At 35.6% G+C, this 17,201-nt stretch overlaps 1 protein-coding gene across 1 annotated transcript in view; it reads left to right on the plus strand.

Annotated features, from left to right (window-relative positions):
- Positions 1 to 17,201, plus strand: part of HSD17B12 (hydroxysteroid 17-beta dehydrogenase 12) — a 253,973-nt gene that overhangs the window by 39,057 nt on the left and 197,715 nt on the right. Inside the window, exons 4-5 of the mRNA XM_065592787.1 lie at positions 14,045 to 14,163; positions 14,374 to 14,424. The gene's annotated coding sequence lies outside the window, so the exon portion shown is untranslated. The remainder of the gene's footprint in view (positions 1 to 14,044; positions 14,164 to 14,373; positions 14,425 to 17,201) is intronic.

The raw sequence follows: 17,201 nt of genomic DNA on the forward strand, positions 1-17,201 counted from the left end.
TGTGGAAAGGCAGGGGAGTTTTCATTGATTCTGTTAGTTTCCCCAAATTAGATACGATTTTGTTTCTATGGGACTCTCTTCTGCCAGCCCAAATCCCCAGCGTAAAACATTTAAAACCAAGTTTAATATTTTTGCTAGAGTTTAACAGCATTGAAGACAAAGACTGGAAAATTGTCATCAAAACTGACATCATGCATCTGTGTCCAACTTCTAGCCCAGCACAACTACATATTAGTAACTATGTTCCAAAAGAGGGCCTGATCCTGCAAACCCAGTGTTCATGGAACTCCCGTTGACATCACTGTCCGTGGCAATTGCATCACTATCACCCTCTATGTGGAGAGCTTGCAGGATTGGTCCCAAAATTCTCAGCCCTGCCCCTTTTTTAGTGGCCTAGACCCCGATCCCCAGCCGGGAGCTCTGCACGGGCAAACCCCTTACAGGATTGGGACCATAGTATGTTCTGGTCCTTTTCTGTCCTGTATTTTCCCAATCACAGAAGTCAGGGATACTTTATATGATACTATAGTTGCATTTCAAATAGAGGAGGTATATACATCCTCTGTACTATATAATATTTTCCCCAAAGTCTTTTGTCATATTAAAAATAATTTATACATCAAAACTAAGTTGGCTTTCTGCTTTTTACTGCAAGAAGCAAAGTATTTATTAACGGCTATTTTGGCTACAAACCCATAGTCACCAATGTAGTGCTTATTCATATGAGTAATCTCAAGGAAGTCAATGGAAACACTTGCATAAATAAAGACTATTTGTAGGAGTACAGGTTTGCAGGATTGGGCCCCATAAGAACTGTCAGTAGATAATGCCTGCAGTGTTTCTTCTCATGATACCTGTGTTTTAAAGGCAACAAATCAAAAGCATGTTAAAAATCCAAATGCAGTTTTCAAATTGCACTACTCATCAAACAATATTTAGCTATTGAATTAGACAATCCAAATGTTTTTTTTTTTAAACGTATAGGGCAGTCATATTTTTTTCTTAAAAGTTTCTGATCTGGCATAATCAGTTCTATAAAACTGAAAGGAGTCGTAAGGAAAAACAGCACGGCTCTACAGCTAAATAAATTGCACAAAGTTGTCTTTTTAAAAGGATACATATCAGTGATTAGCAATCAGAAAATGATACTTTGCAAATCTAACTCTGAAAGCAGCTTTATCTCCAGGTGAGAGAAAACCAGAGCTAGCCAGAAGATTAAGGAAAGGTAATGAGATATATGTTCTGAGTCAGTTTGACAACATATAATACAGTGTAAATATTATTTGCATGTAACCATAAAAATCACATTTTAGACATTAAGTAGAATTTCATATGGGCCCTACCTTGTGATAAGTTAAGAACTGCACAATATGATGCTAAATTATGAAAGTATGACCCACTCAGATATCCATGTAGATATAGAAATAGAGATTTGAGAAACATGTTTAGAACAGAGTTGAGGGTTTTTTGTTTGTTTTTGTATGTTCTTGTAAACAGAGGGAAAAATCAAAGATGTGACGTTATTTCCAATAGCCAAAGTCTTGCCTTAAAATTTTCTCCCTGTGCTGGGCTTTTCTCTTATAAAAAAAGGATTAAATCAGTGCATACTTTTGAAGGGTAGGCATGCCCAACTTTTAATAAAAGGATAAGATAAAACACATGAAACAAGTGAATTTTAAATTCCTGGGGCCTGCTTCCATTGAAACTCCCTTAGATTTCAGTGGGAACTGGATTGGGCTCCTGGGTTTTATTTACTTTACTAACTATCCTATATTTTGCTAAAGAATAAACCTTCACTATTTCTTTAAAATAAAGGTGACAAAAATAGTAGATTAAAATTTAAACAAAGGAGAGTAGCAAATACTGTAAAAAGATAATTTGATGAAATGAATTCCGTTTTGTCTACTGTTTCTCAGTGTTTGCAAGATTTAAATGTTTTACATTTTTTATTTATCAGTTGTAGGATTTGAAACCAAAAAAACCTTTTTTAATTAATTCAGAAATATGTTTTGGCAACTAGAACAAAGATGATCTATCTTCTGAATCTAAAACTTAGTTACTTAAGTGCTGATGTTTTAATGTTTTCAGTAGAAAAGAAAGCAGAGACAAATTTGGATCAAGAAAGAACTTCTTTTAATAAAATGTAGGAATCTGATCTTTCAGACATAATGTATATTTCCTTATTTGTATTTATGAGTTTGAACTTGTACTTTAGTAAGCACACTGTTTTAAAATAATAGGCAGATACAGTCTTCAAGGAGGGATAATTGGTAGGATTAAAGCTTACAATCTGTATAACGACAAAACATTTTGACCAGGGCAAACAGACAATTAACAGAAGTCAGTTTGTGGTTCATTCCCATCCTATGGAGTCCTTTAATTTATAGTAATGTGTAGGTATTAATGACTGAGGGATTAGAGGTTTTCCTACTTAATATTTTTATATACAAACTTTGTAATAGTCCTTCTCTTTTATCAAAATTGTTATTGACATTTCTAATGCAAAGCAAAATTAGCAATACGTTTGATCATAATTCACAAATACTTTCTTCGGAAGCAAAATTTTACTTTGATATTACTAAATATTCTTTTTCTAAAAAATGTTTTACTTTAGAAAATATTTTTTGAAAGTTGGAAGACTCTCTGAGCTCAAGCTTTTGCTACAATTGGAGCGTGACCCTTGTGCAAACTAGATATTTTCCATAATAATTAACAAAAAAAACTTCAGTTTGCATTGTTGCATTGTAGTGCTTTAGGAAAAAAAGATGTTAAGCAGTTTGTATGGACCCTGAGATTTTTTAAAAACATCTATTTTAATTACTTTTAAAATATTTAAAAAAAATTGGCTTTAAAAAAGTTAAAATATCATTTAAAAATATTGCATGTGTAGATTACTTATAACTCTTTGAACAGTAAAGCAGTTCTCTTTGCATATAGTTATGCATAGTTATGCAAAACTAGTTGCATTAAACTGACTGAAAATGTAAGGTTACTTCAAACTTGCTTGTAAGTTTAACACAGACTCATTTAGCAAAGCAATAAACTAAATAAGTGTTTTGATTTGGAATAAACATTATCCAAAACATTTGAAGTAATTAAATATTTTTAATGGCTATATATTGATCATGTGTTCAGGAACTATTTTTCATGTAAAGGCCATAGAATATTAACTAGTACATCCCTGTTTTGTTCTTAAATGTGTAATGTATAAGAAATATTGATTTTGTTTTGACGTAGAAGGAAATTACTGACAGCAGGAGGTAGACAACTATTTTGCACAGGTAACTTTGTATGGTTGGAGTTTTTAAGCATTTGCAGTAAGGAAAGGGGATTTAAAATAATAAAAAGATAACTTGCCTGAATCAAAATATTTTAAAATGTATAGAGTGAAACATTTGTGTGTGTGTGTGTGTGTGTGGCGGGAAAGGAGGTGAAGCGGGAACAGCTTTCTCAATTTTGAATTTATTCTTGATTCTTAGAATTAGATTCAGTACCAGCAAGAGTATTGGTGCTACTGTTGCCGACACAAAACTAATTTTTGAAAGAATATTGATCAGTTACTTAAATGTAGTGGAGGATGCATTGTAGATTATATGATTTTATTTAATTAAATAAATCTAAATACTTACCTGTGGGGTGGGGGTGGGAAGTGTGCCTATATCAAAAGAAAATAATAGGAGGAATGAACACAAGAAAAGCTACTTTTGCAAGGGCAGTAATTTAATTATTCATACCTTTTAAATATATGTCTATATGCTTATCCCCACTTTAGTGATACTATAATCAGTATAATCCAGTTTGGCTTTACTGGGCACAAGGGTAGGAAGTTACCTGTAGCATGAGCTGATGGATGGTATGGAAAGAATCTGTACAATGTAGTAGTAGTAGTACATAAAGATAAATGACAGGAACAAAACCTCAATTTCTTTGGTTATAATTGCCAGCTGTAACAACAACATAAATTTGAATTTGTTACATTTATAAACTGCAATTACATATTGTACTTGCTACATCTTGAATTTAATGTCTCACAGAATAAGGCCAGCATACATAGAAACCAGAACTCATGTGTTCATAACATGACTTATTCTTTAATTACTTATGAATAGTTTTTGGTGATGAATACATCCTTCAGTTTCATTTTCTTTAAATGTTTTTTCAAAATTGTGTATGGTTTTTGAGTTATTTAAATAAATTCAAAGCCTCTAGAGGGGCCATCCATGATGCTAATTTGTGTTTAATGCTACAAGAAAGTTTTCAGGGGGTTGATATTTCATATTGAAATGAGCCAAATGGTGAAGATGAAACTTACTTCAATAATTTAAAAATTCCTAATTATAAATAATTTCCTGGAAATTATTAGTTCTATAAAGTATGATTATAAATCTAAGACTTTACATGAAGTTTTCCTATAGGACTTAATAAATGAGAGACCAAATCCTGCAATCAAAATTCATATTGATGATAATGGGATATTAGATGGAATAGAGATAGGACTGGAATCAAAATATCCAGAGTTATATCTACACATGTGGTTTAAATTTTGTTTTTCTTCTATTGTTGCCAAGGTTTCTATTCTGATTTCCTCTATTAACGTCTCTCTGGTTTCCAATATTAATATGTATCTAGCAAAAAAAAAAACCCAGCTTTTTTTTCTGTGCTTTCTGAAAACTGTATCCTTCAGATGAGAATTTATCTTTTTACCTAAGATTAACTTCACGCTTTTATCCTCCCCCCACCCCCCCGGTATTTGGGAGATGGTAAAAACAGGCCTCAGATTAGTGTTTTTCCGCATCCCCATCAAATCTTCCCTTCCCATGAAAAAAGATTTAAAGGGTAATATTAAAATTCTGCTAGTACTATACATTTTAACTTAAAATACATCAATAATTAAATCCCTATCACTGAAAAACTTCCCATTAAATTGGGTTCAGGGTTTATCAAAGTTTTTTTTAACCAGTAGTTTTGGTTGGAAATTAACTCTTACTTTCACTGATCACTGCATTGTAGCCATGTGCACGTGTATCCAAATGCTGCTACAATGGCCAGGTCTCATCTTTTTAAGATTTAAAGCAGGCACTCAAATTAACTTCATCACTGTTCTATTATTATAATATGGTAAATCATGACATAGGGACATATGAAGAGTGAGGTGGGACTCCATGTGCAAGGGCATCTAGTGAGAATTGAAAGGGAAGCTTTCAGAGAACAATGTGTTTAGATTAAATTAGTTCAAAGTCCTTTTGTAACTGCAGTGTTGATGATTTTGAGTCTCAATTCATATAAAATTCTCTCTCCATAGACATGGAATGTATATACAGCCTTGTCTGTAATAATCCAGCCAAATGATTTTCTGTGATCACTAGGCCCATATGGAACCACTGTTTGGTTATACTGCATGGTTTAAAATGGAGTTTGGATCAGATGCATTGATGAAGTGGCATATGGTATACATGCTCTAATTCTAGACATGGACCTGAGACAAATCCCCAGAATTGATTTGTCCTGAACATGATGGGTTCAAAATCCACAAATTCTTGCCTAATCTTCAGGGTGTTCTGATGAGGCCATTTATAAAGATAGGTTAAAGATGCAAGCTCTGACGTAAGGTTTTGGGTTGGGCCTATCTCTGTTAAAGTCACATAAATACATTCTAGTGCACAATATGGTGAGTTTCAATCTAACTGATTCCCAGCAGAATATTTGAGTTACTGTATACTACAGCACAGGGAGAGGTCTATTTATAAGTTCACTGAATATACAGTTTGATTATACTGCCTGTGGTATGTGAATAGAGCTATAGCTTTAGGTAGATAGATCTACTCTTATTCCCCCCCGCCCCATTCCACATAAACTAGAGAGTCACACACTTTGTTGCTTCTGTAGACTGAGTTCATGCACACACCAGAGGCTCCTTGCATCCCTCCATTCTCCCCCAGAAGCTCCCTGTGTGCCACCCTCCAACCCCCTCTACTTCAGGCAGGGCCGGCTCCAGCATTTCTGTCACCCCAAGCAAAAAAAAAAAAAAAAAGCTGCGATCGGCGGCGACAGTTCAGCGGCAGGTCCTTCACTCCTAGAGGGAATGAGGGACCTGCTGCCCCCGAATTGCCGCAGGTGCCGCCCCTCTCCCTTGGCTGCCCCAAGCACCTGCTTGTTAAGCAGGTGCCTGGAGACGGCCCTGACTTCAGGAACTCCTTGTAACCTCCCCCAAGACCCTCCCTTATGCCAGGGGTTCTGTGCCCCCTCTCATTCCCCCATACTTTAAACTGTATTGGGATGATGGGCACAGCTGAGATGGGGGTATGGTGTTAATGGTTGCTATCAACCTGTTCTTTGATTTATAGACAATTACAGACCTGTTTGAAGCTTCTGGGTTGCTTACCAGATGCTAGGGGCTTTGAGTCTCTCCTATTTCCCCCTTCTGGTTTTTCAAATTTCACCAAAATCAATAAGGTTCTGCCTATTGATGCCTACAGTGTCCACCGAAATTTTGGAATTTATCAGATATGGCATTCAAAAAATATTGCATAACAGATAGGCAGACAAACAGAGAAATCCCGTCAAGTTGAACGTAAGGCCTCACAAACTCAGCCAACAATAAGGTAATGAGGACAATATTGCAGTGCATCTGGGCATAATTTAAGGAGGGCAGAATGTAGCCCCAACTGGGAATGTGAAACATAAAACCTTCCTTTGTGTTGCTCTGTGCACATTAAAGATCTTTACATTGTGCTTATTTATGTAATAAAAATTATTGAGCTGATCTGGAATTCTTCAAATTGAATGAGGAGAAACCACTTCCACGTGGTTTGACCTTCCGTGATAGGTAGCTGTGCTCCTTCCTGAACTACGGAGGACAAAAGCAGTTATAACACTAATAGTGGGAGGAAGACAGACACAGTACAAAATGGGTTGCCTTTAACTGCCACACTGAAGATGGCCATGCCAATTTTCATTGTGTTGCAGTGAGAGAAATGTGTAGGCCCAGAACTACCACTTGCAGCTGATGCAGATAAAGTTCATCAGTGGGGTGACACCAGAAGTCAGGGCCAAATTTTCTTCTCAGATGCACAAGTGACTCCCATTTACTTCAGTGAGAGTTACACATAGGCAGTTAGCCTATTACACAGTTATGGGGGAAAGTCCTATGGAATCTGATGAAGAATAACCTTTCTATGGAATTTTTTAATTAGCACATAGAATTCTATAGCAGAGATCCAATCTCTATTAAAAAGAAGAACAGGAGGACTTGTGGCACCTTAGAGACTAACAAATTTATTAGAGCATAAGCTTTCGTGGACTACAGCCCACTTCTGGGCTGTAGTCCACGAAAGCTTATGCTCTAATAAATTTGTTAGTCTCTAAGGTGCCACAAGTCCTCCTGTTCTTCTTTTTGCGGATACAGACTAACACGGCTGCTACTCTGAAATCTCTATTAAATTGTTTAGGATATCTTAAAAATTCTATAGAAAGGACCTAATTCTCTGTAAAATTCTATAAGATTTTTAGAGTAGTTTCTATAGAACCCTATTTAATTTCTGTGGAAAAAACCCTGAGTCACACCGGGCATTTCTGTGGAAATGGAGCATTTCATTTTATCATCAACAGATTCTATTGTATTCTGTCCCATTCTTCTTAAGTTCTCATGCCATGCATATCACTGTGCTCTCTAAAGGCCCATCAGTGATGACAAGATCAGAGTGCTTGTAGTGGCTGGGAACAGTAAGACTTTATTGGCCAGGAAAGAGGCTGTTTGGTTTGAGTATGGACCGTCTCTCTCCTGATACGGCTGAGTTTAACTCAAGCACTTCTGTTAACAATCCATAAATGTACCCACTCTTGAGGACCAAATACAAGGTGTTTTCAGTGTGGTACTCGCAGATATGGAAACAACTTGTTTTGATGCTCCCCATAGTTCAATGGTACTGACCTTCAGGGTGGTACAAGACATATCTTTATGGTCAAGTATTTTTTGACTAGGTACCAATGCTGGGATATTTACTATGCTCTTTTGTCCTGGTAAAGGAAAGGGGATGTTTTGTATTGTCTGTTGTGGGCAGTTTAAATTAATGTGTGAGTTTAATTTATGCTATTCTCCCAGATGCCACAGTAAAGGGCAAATAAAAATAAGAAATAACTAAATTAAATTTCTCTCGGGTTCACTTTTGAAGAATAGCATATTAGCTCCCCTGAAATGCAGAGGATCAGTAGAACTTTTTATGGCAGCTAGCAGACAGCTACATTAAAAAGTTAGACTTTTTTCTGGTAGTTGTAACTAACATCCACATGAACATGGGACTTATAATCATGGGTGAAGCTGAAGGCTGTATGAAAGTAGTCTAAATAGAGGAAGGAAGGAGGGCTATTGGACATATCATCTTCTTGTCTGAAGAGGTCAGTCACTCAAGAAGGTATTGGGCAAGCTCATCAAATAACCCCTTACAAGCAAAAATAAATGTCATGATATATTTTGAGATGATGGGAGCCTGCATGATTATAAGACATATTGAACATGTCTTCCAGATAAGATGACCTTAGAACAACTCCTTCCTGTTCTCCCATTTATAGCTCATTTTGAAGAGTTGATGCTTTTGGACTATGAATTTTAGTTGTGGAAATTAATGGTTATATGCACGGGAGGCCTAATCATTAAATGGTGCTCTGATAATTGATCAAGTCAACCATAGCAGCTGTCACTTCGGCAATAAGTTGACCTTTTTTCTTGTCTGATGTGGTGGCATAGATCAGCTACCCAGGTGCCTTAGTCATTTGGTTCTTCTACCATAACCAGGAAGCACTTGAGGTATTCCGTTCTTTTTAAGGCATTGAATGCTGTTTATGAATGACAGTCCATTTGGGTAGTGGATTTAAAATTACTGCCAGGTGATGAATTAGCTAGTAACGTGATATTTTTGGAATAGGCTGAAACCCATTTCTACTGAATTTGGACGTAGTGAAACTGCACTAGTGAAGTGGTGAAAGTCCTACATAATTTCATGGCAATGTAATGACAGTTCTGGATATATGCAGTGTTGTTGTAGCCGTGTTGGTCCCAGGATATTAAGGAGACAAGGTGGATAAGGTAATATATTTTATTGGACCAACTTCTGTTAGTGAGAGAGACACGCTTTCAAACTACACAGAGTTCTTCTGGGAAACTAGCTCCCAGATCTGAAAAAGAGCTCCATGTAAGCTCGAAAGTTTGTCTCTCTCACCAATGGTTCTGGTTATAATCACTTTCCATTTAGAGTGAAACTGTTCTGGGAGGGGAAATTTAAAAAAAGACTTCAGTGTGAAAGAAGCCTCCATGCTGGTGTGTTTACTTTAAAGAAATAGTGTTACAATGTCTGAACAAACATTTTATTTTTACAATGAAAACTGTCTTAGCTACCTACCCAAGAGATCAACATATCTTGGTCGCTTAGTAGAGGCTTGTCTTTGAGTAAAGGTTAAACAAGATTGTACTGGAAATCTTATGGGCTATTTTACAGTGGTTGCTTGCATTAGGGGCTGACCTACTGGAAGAGAATCTTAGCCACTAGTGCATGTATGTATTGAGTATGTTGTGTGTCAACTGCACCTGTCTCGGTTCCTGTGCATATAATATATCTCAGAATAGGCAGTAGGGTAGGATGTTGGCACATCCTACCCTACTGAGGGTAGAGGAGATAGTGGAGACCCCCATAGTGATTTGAGTTGCTGCCTCCCCTTACACATGAGCAAGGAGTCTATATTTATAATCTCCCACTCTTGTGCTTGTCATTATGTATTAAATACATTTGGCCATTCGGCTAGGGATGTGATCCTTGCTTAAGGTACAAGAAGTGCTCCCTTCGAATCCCAGTCAAGAGAGCACAGATTCTTGTATATTTAAGGTGTATTCAAACATGAAGCTGGGCATCAACAAACCCAGATTGTATTCCTAATTCTGCCACACACTATTTGACTTCTCCACATCCCTGTGCCCCAGTTACCCTACCTATATAATGGGGATAGCAACTACTATTATTGTTATTTATCTCTTTATTATACAGCACCAGAAATGTGCATGACATCTTACAAAACAAATAAATCAGGAGTACTATTCTTGCGGAGGAAGGGCTGGAGGGCCAGCTCCAAGTGTGCTAACCTCTCACACTGTTGGAGCAGTGACTAGGAGACAGTTTCAGAACATTTGCAACCTTGAGGAGACATTATCCAGCTTCATGTTCCAAAGTCCTCATGAGGCCTCTGATATAGCAATGCAAGCCACCTTAAAAAGTGTTCTCTTCTACTTACTTTTAGGAGTTTGTAGAAATATAAAATATGTTTAAAAGGGGGAAGGTCATGTTCATAACTCCTTCTACCGCCCCCCCACATATGATATTTAGAATGGATTAGTCCATTGATGAGAGTTGTTACGAAGCCTCTATTTTTAATATGTGAAGGTAAAGAATGTTCATCGAGCTTAAAATGATCAAATTACTTAATTTAATATAAACATTTATATTATATATTTATATAAAAAGAGCCAGTTGGTAAAACACAGGATAGAATGTGCCAGATAGAAAATTAATGTCTAGTAGTACTGTAAAAGTTGCAGTTAGAAGCAGATCTAAGATATTAAATGCTTTGTTTTAAGCAACCATTTTAGTATCCTCATGCATTTTCCTGTAATCATTTCCCTGTCTGTTAAAACTCACAGCTAGGTGACTGATAATTGCTGGTTTTCTTGAGTGGTTGTTTAAAACAAGTTTTATTGTGTATACAGAAACTTAACAAAATTCAGGAACTCTGCTGCCAATTGTAAACCCAATGGAACTTTCTTATAACAAAGTCTTCTTTACAGAACAACATCACAGTGGGTGAAATTCACCACTAGATGTGCAAGGTGCAGAGGGCCAGCACAAGGCCTTGGCACCACTTAAGTTCCATTTTTACACAATTTTGAGGGTTTAAGTAGGACTTATATGATGGATAAACTTTGAACAGGACCTCTGCAAAAGCTAAATTTCATCGTATAATAGGCACGTGAATATACTCAGAATTGCAATGTGTATGTTGAGATGTGAAATAATTTGGTACTTTGATTATGGTTCATTAATCAACCCTTTCACTTGATCCCAGTTCATTAGAACTCTGTTCCATTGCAAGGCAGATTTACCAAGTTAGCATGTAGCTAACTTTAAACACACGAGTAATCTCATTGAAATCAATGGGTCAACTTACATGCTTAAAGTTAGGCACATCCTTACGTACTTTGCTGAATTATGACCTAAAATGCACAAAATATCTGACTGGGGAGATGGGGGAGAATGGAGGGGGAAAAAAGCAATCTGGGGAAGCTGTTCATTTCTAGATGTATGAGGTGATAATAAGAGCCAATAGAGTGTTGTACCTATGTCTGCTCTAATACAAATAAAGAGAGTGTCTGTGAGCTGGGGGAGGAGGGTGTTCAAAATGTAATTCTCCATTTTCATACATCTTTAATATTAGGAAATGTAAATAATATAATAAATAAAACCCAGATTCAGATCCTCTCACAGGGGGTGCGTACTGAAGCTTTTATGAACATTAGGTGTGCAAATAGGATGATAATTAACTTAACTGGCTAATGACAGCCTCTGAATATGCTTGTGGGACATTGGCTTTGTCAAAAGGAAGCATGAATAGGTATATGCTGTATGGTACCTATAAGAACCTGAATCTTTTCCATTAAGTCTCAGTGTGGTACAGCAACCCCTATATCTACACAGATATAAATTGCACGGTTTAGGTAGCTGAGGGAAGATTTTCATTGAATTTTCATTGTGTGTGTGTGCACTTGCATATATATATATATGCATATGTATGTTTACCAATGTGGTTTTGGGGTCTACACCGTAAAAAGGGAGGAACAACCAGCAAAAAGGAAAGAAAGATATATTTTGAAAATATAAATAAAAACTAATGTTTTTTTCTGCATTTGATAATCTCAGTTTCTGAAAAGATTGAGGTTGATCCTGAAGCGATGAGGATTACGTATATGATTTGGGAGATTTAGGGAAACAACATCCTGGTGAAAGACAATAAAGTTTCTATATCTGTTGGACAGTCACATATAACGTGGCTGGCACAAGCACAAGAAGTAGCTATTCATAGTTGGTAGAAGTGAGATGTAATGTTTTCCCCCATCACAAACCATGGGGGATTGACTTGCTCTAATTTCACATGGGCAATGTCAGGGGGGCATTTATCAGTTAAAAGTGCATGAAAAGGGAAATATAGGAACTCTTATGTTTTGAAAAGGAAAATGAGTTCAACTGAGCATTAAGTTTTATGAGCAGGTGATTAGTTTACATGTGGAATTATTTTGCTGCATATAATAGATGTAGAGACCTGATGTTGCTGCCAGTGAAGTTTATGGCACAATTCCTGTTGAATTCTATGGGCAAAGGAGCAGGTCAGAGGTTGAAGTATGATATGTGAAAGCCAAAACATCACTTCCCAGGGATGCAGTTGATTACTTTTAGCCCCCAAAGTTATGTTTTCCTAATGTCCTATATTATGGATGGAAATGTTTTTGCAATGTTTTGTTCACATTTAAATGGAATTGACTCGTTTTAAAACTGAAACATTTCCCTGCAGTATTGTTGAACCCCCAAAATAAAAACTTTATGCCAGTACAAAAAAGTGAAACTGACTAGCAGCTAAAGTGAAACCAAACAGGCTACTTTCACACTCCCAGATATTTAAAATGCTAAACAAGTAAATCTTAAGCAGGTAATGGTGAAAAGAAAATCAGATTTTTAAAATCCCCTTTGCTTTTAGTAATTTTAAAAGTGTAACTAGTGACCCCAGTAACATATTTCTTCCCCTCCCCGTCTTCCCAACAGTAGTTTGTGGTTAGTATCTCTTTAAAACATTAGGTTCAATAATGAACACCATATTGTCTGTGATGTTAATATTACATATTAATATGTAATAAACATATTGTATGTTTTATGTTCCTAAGGCATCTCCTGATGTCACCCCTTTTTCCCTTTCCTGCCTTGCACCACAGGTTCCCCAGCCATTCAAATCAGAACCATGGTAAGAGGAAATACTAGATCAGGAAAGGATTTACCTTGTGCCAGAAGGATATGGGTTCTTATAATCAACAGGTAGCTAGAGAGGAAAAATACTTACCTTGACAATAACATGTGAAGTAGGTGGTAGAGGGCATTTTATCTGTCAAAACCAAAAACGAGAGATACTGTAGCAAATGGGGGAGAGACACTCAATTCTTCCTGTTTGGCTTAATAGGATCAGGAGGAGACATATGTATAGAAAAGTGGTCAAATATCAAATGCGGAGGGGAAAAAGGTGTGTGTGTGGCAGGGGAGAAAATAGTTTAGGTTTGCTAACATTTGTTCCAAATGTTGCCTTAGTTTGCATTGGCCAATACCTATGAAATAAAGCATATCAGTCTTTCGAGATCCTTGACGTATGGGAAAGGAAAATGTAAATGAAAAGACAGTCACCCACATAGGCTGAGAGATAATAAAGCATTGAAAGATGGAAGAAGTGATTTAAAAAAAATTAAGTCTAGCTGCAAATCTTGCATCCTATGTTTATGTGATTTTAAATTGTGACTTACTTAGGTTTGTAAAATTATATCCTGAAATTAGGACATTTGAGAACCTTAGTGCACTGTAGATTTCAAACACACTGGCTTCAATATTTGTCCTTTCCTGTTTGTTTTTAAATGTTAAATGCAAAAAAAAAAAAAAGCATGAAAATAGTGCATAACTGGTGATTTTAGTTGCGAACGTCCTTGCGGGCGAGAGAGGTATACAAATGTCTCAAAGCTATAGGCTGGGACAAATTGTACATCGTAATATATGAATGCAAATCACAGAAAAACAGATAAAGGAAAGGGGAATAATACAGTACCTATCTAGGAAGTTGTTCAAGGGTTAGAACAGGGAAAGGAAAGATTGCAGTGGAAGGAAATATCCCACACCTTCCTCTCTACAAAGAAATCACCAGTTGCAAATATTATTTTGAAATGCATTTAAAATAAATAGAATTTTTCTTTTTTAAGATAAAGGGATGGTGTGATATCTGACGTTAACGATGCAGATGAAGTGCTGCATGCAGAAATGTACAGGCCTCCACATATGACTAAATAGGTTCAGGAGTTGTGGAACTTCTCTTGCACAGGTATGGAGATAATATTTAAAATTTGCATCAGACTAATCAGAACCATTCTTTCACGGTCTTAATTAAAATGTAATCATGGCTTTAAAAATGCTTTTCAGGCCAAGAGATATGAGGCCTCATGAAGGCCAGATAACTTGAATGAATTTTATTGACTATCCCAAAAGGGGCTGGACACCCATTAATTTCACCCTGTTCTCTCTTATTTTGTAGGGAATGTGGAAAAGCTGCTGTTCTGGACAGAATGAAGACCAGCCAAGGGAGGTGAGCACCAGTTCTCATGTAAGGTACTACTTGTTACTGATGGGTTTTTACATAGAGAGAAAATAGCATTTCTGTGAGGGTTAAATAATACCTGACCCTCCAGACTTTCTGATTTTGCAGTTTACTGGTGACATTTCATAGAAATCCAAATATTTTTGTGTGTGTATGTGTGGGGGGGTGTTAAAATGCTGCAAAGCAGACAAATTAATATGAAGTACTTCAGACGTCTGATCAGTTACACAAAAGCAGCAAGGAAGGTAGCATCGTACTGGATTTCCCTGTAAAAGCATGTGAATAATATATGGTTATAAGAAGATGGCTTAATACTTTAAAACTGTGTGTGTTCAAGCCCAGATCACATTAGAATACAAAATAAATTCCTGATGAAAGATGCATTCTTCTTTTGTGGTTAGGTTAGAAAAAAGATTTAAAAATTAGTTCTTCCCAAATCTCTGTAATTTTCCTATATTGACAAATACATTTGATGTGCTAAACATTTAAAAATAGTCTGTTTAGGTTAACTGGAAGGAAAGATCTTTATCTTAAAAGCAGCCCAGTTAATTAAAATTAACCAGGAGTTTGTGAGTAGCATAAAGCGCTAGACAGGATGATTTTGGGTAAAAGTGGTTCCTTGAGGCCAAATTTGTCAATAAGAAAGCCTCTTTATAAGGGAGGACTCTATATTCATGAACTATTTTCTGGTTTTGATAATCATATCATATAACATTAATATCAGGGAGAGGAGTTGTGTTAATATGTTAGACGTTCTATTGTATTACAATAGTTCACTTGATCTTTCTATTTTGGACAATTTATTCCACTCTGATAATTCAGAGACATGAATACAGTATATTTCATTTACCAAAATTGGGAGTTTGTGGCATTAAAAAAAAGATTTAAAATGATTAGAAATCTATAAAATCCATCATGTTATTCTGAAGCCTTTAAAAGGCAAAATCCAAACAAAAATATTGTCATTGGTAAAATATACAATATCTGAAAGCAATAGAAATTGTTCTTACGAGAGTTTTGAAACAAATAATACATTGAGATAGGTAGTTAGGGTTTTGCAGCATTTTTTCTTCCCCCAGTCTCCCTCTCTCTCTGTAAGGGAAAAAGAAAGGATGCTGCTTAATGTAAAATAAATAAATAAATACAATTGCGATAAAATGGTATGCTCGGCCTCTGATAAAATTTGTTTTATTATCAATATTTAGGGTTTTAAACATAGGTATTGTAAAATAGTTGATATTTCAAAGTTTGTGGGGAGACAAATGTTTGAATATCTTTCTTCATACCTGAGGAATCCCTTTCAGGAGTCCATTTTTCCTGTTTGCAGAACACATTTTTATTAGATCTATGTATTTGGGTTAAGACTTTCTTAAAATTACTTAATTAGGTTATACTGAAATTCTAAGTGATTTTAAAAGAAGGATTATGGTAATATGACAAAACATAACACTGTTTTAATTGAAATCCTTAAATAAAGCCCTTTTAACATGCCATTTTTAAAAATCTATAAATTTGGGGGGTTAAAAGAGTACAAAATATGAAAAGACCAACCTAAGTATGGAACATATAATCCCATACCAGTGAGCAGGGATTTTGTAGGTACGTCTGGAATATGGGAGAAGGTCATTTACACTTCCAATTTGTTTTTGAGCCTTTCTTGTAGCATGTTATCCTTCTCATTACTTTAATGTGTATATGTAAAATGCTTATCAAATGCTTACGGTCAGGTAAAAGACAGAAAATGTGCAAAAAGAGGTAACAGTGTAGCTACGCAAAGATAGCTATTAATTGATTGTGTTTTCCATGAAAATTTTGAAAAATATACCAAACTAAAAATTGCTATAGTGAGGAATAAATTCTAAATAATTGTATTTATGCCATTTGGAATGGTGTGGATGTGAATTGTCTTTAAAAACATAAAGCATGTGTCTGGAAAAGAGTATCATGGAGAAATGCTTTTCCTGTTGTGTTTTCCTTGGTTAAAACTGTTCGCTGATTCACTGATTTAGGTTTGAAAGAAGATATTTGAAATTAAACTTTTTAAGAGAGTACATGCGTGTTTGTTATTGATGGGTTTAAAAAAAAAAGAAAGAAAGAAAACGTCCATATGCTTCTTTCATCTGTATTGTTTATAGTTTAAAATAAATAATAAATTTGTAGTGATTTATTTTTGAAAGTGAAGTGTTTGTATGAAAAAATCTGGCAGTCAGTATGTTTTACTGGGTATTTTAATTTTGGAGAAATAGCAGAATGCTTTTAGATATTTGCACTTGTTTCAGAGGTTGAAGCATAAACCAGATTTCTGTGTAGTCTGTCAGGCAGTTACACGTCTGAGCATGTTACAGTTTGGAGCACTACAAATTAGAACCATTTGACTTGCATTTGCTGTACAAGGTTCTTTTTAAAAATTATTTCAAATAAGCCATATTTATAGAAAGTAAACAGGGATTTTTTAAAAAAATCTGATTTTAATTAATATCCAGGAATTCTTGTTGTAAGGATCTATTACATGAATGAACATTTCCCCCCCCTTAAATTAGTTATTTTATTAACCGATTCTAGTGTTGTAGTTTATTTTTCAATTTTCAATAGATGATTTGTATACACATAGTTTGTTGCTCATTTTAAAACAGAAGGAGCTGAACAACTGCTACAAGTGTTAGTGATACATATCTTGAATGCATATATGTAATATCTAGAGAGAGAGACAGAGAAAAAGACAGAGAGAAACATGATAGTATGACTGAGTTTCCCATCAGTTTCAT

The sequence above is a fragment of the Chrysemys picta genome, chromosome 4 (genome assembly GCF_011386835.1).
Source record: "Chrysemys picta bellii isolate R12L10 chromosome 4, ASM1138683v2, whole genome shotgun sequence".
Classification (NCBI taxonomy): Eukaryota; Metazoa; Chordata; order Testudines; family Emydidae; genus Chrysemys; species Chrysemys picta.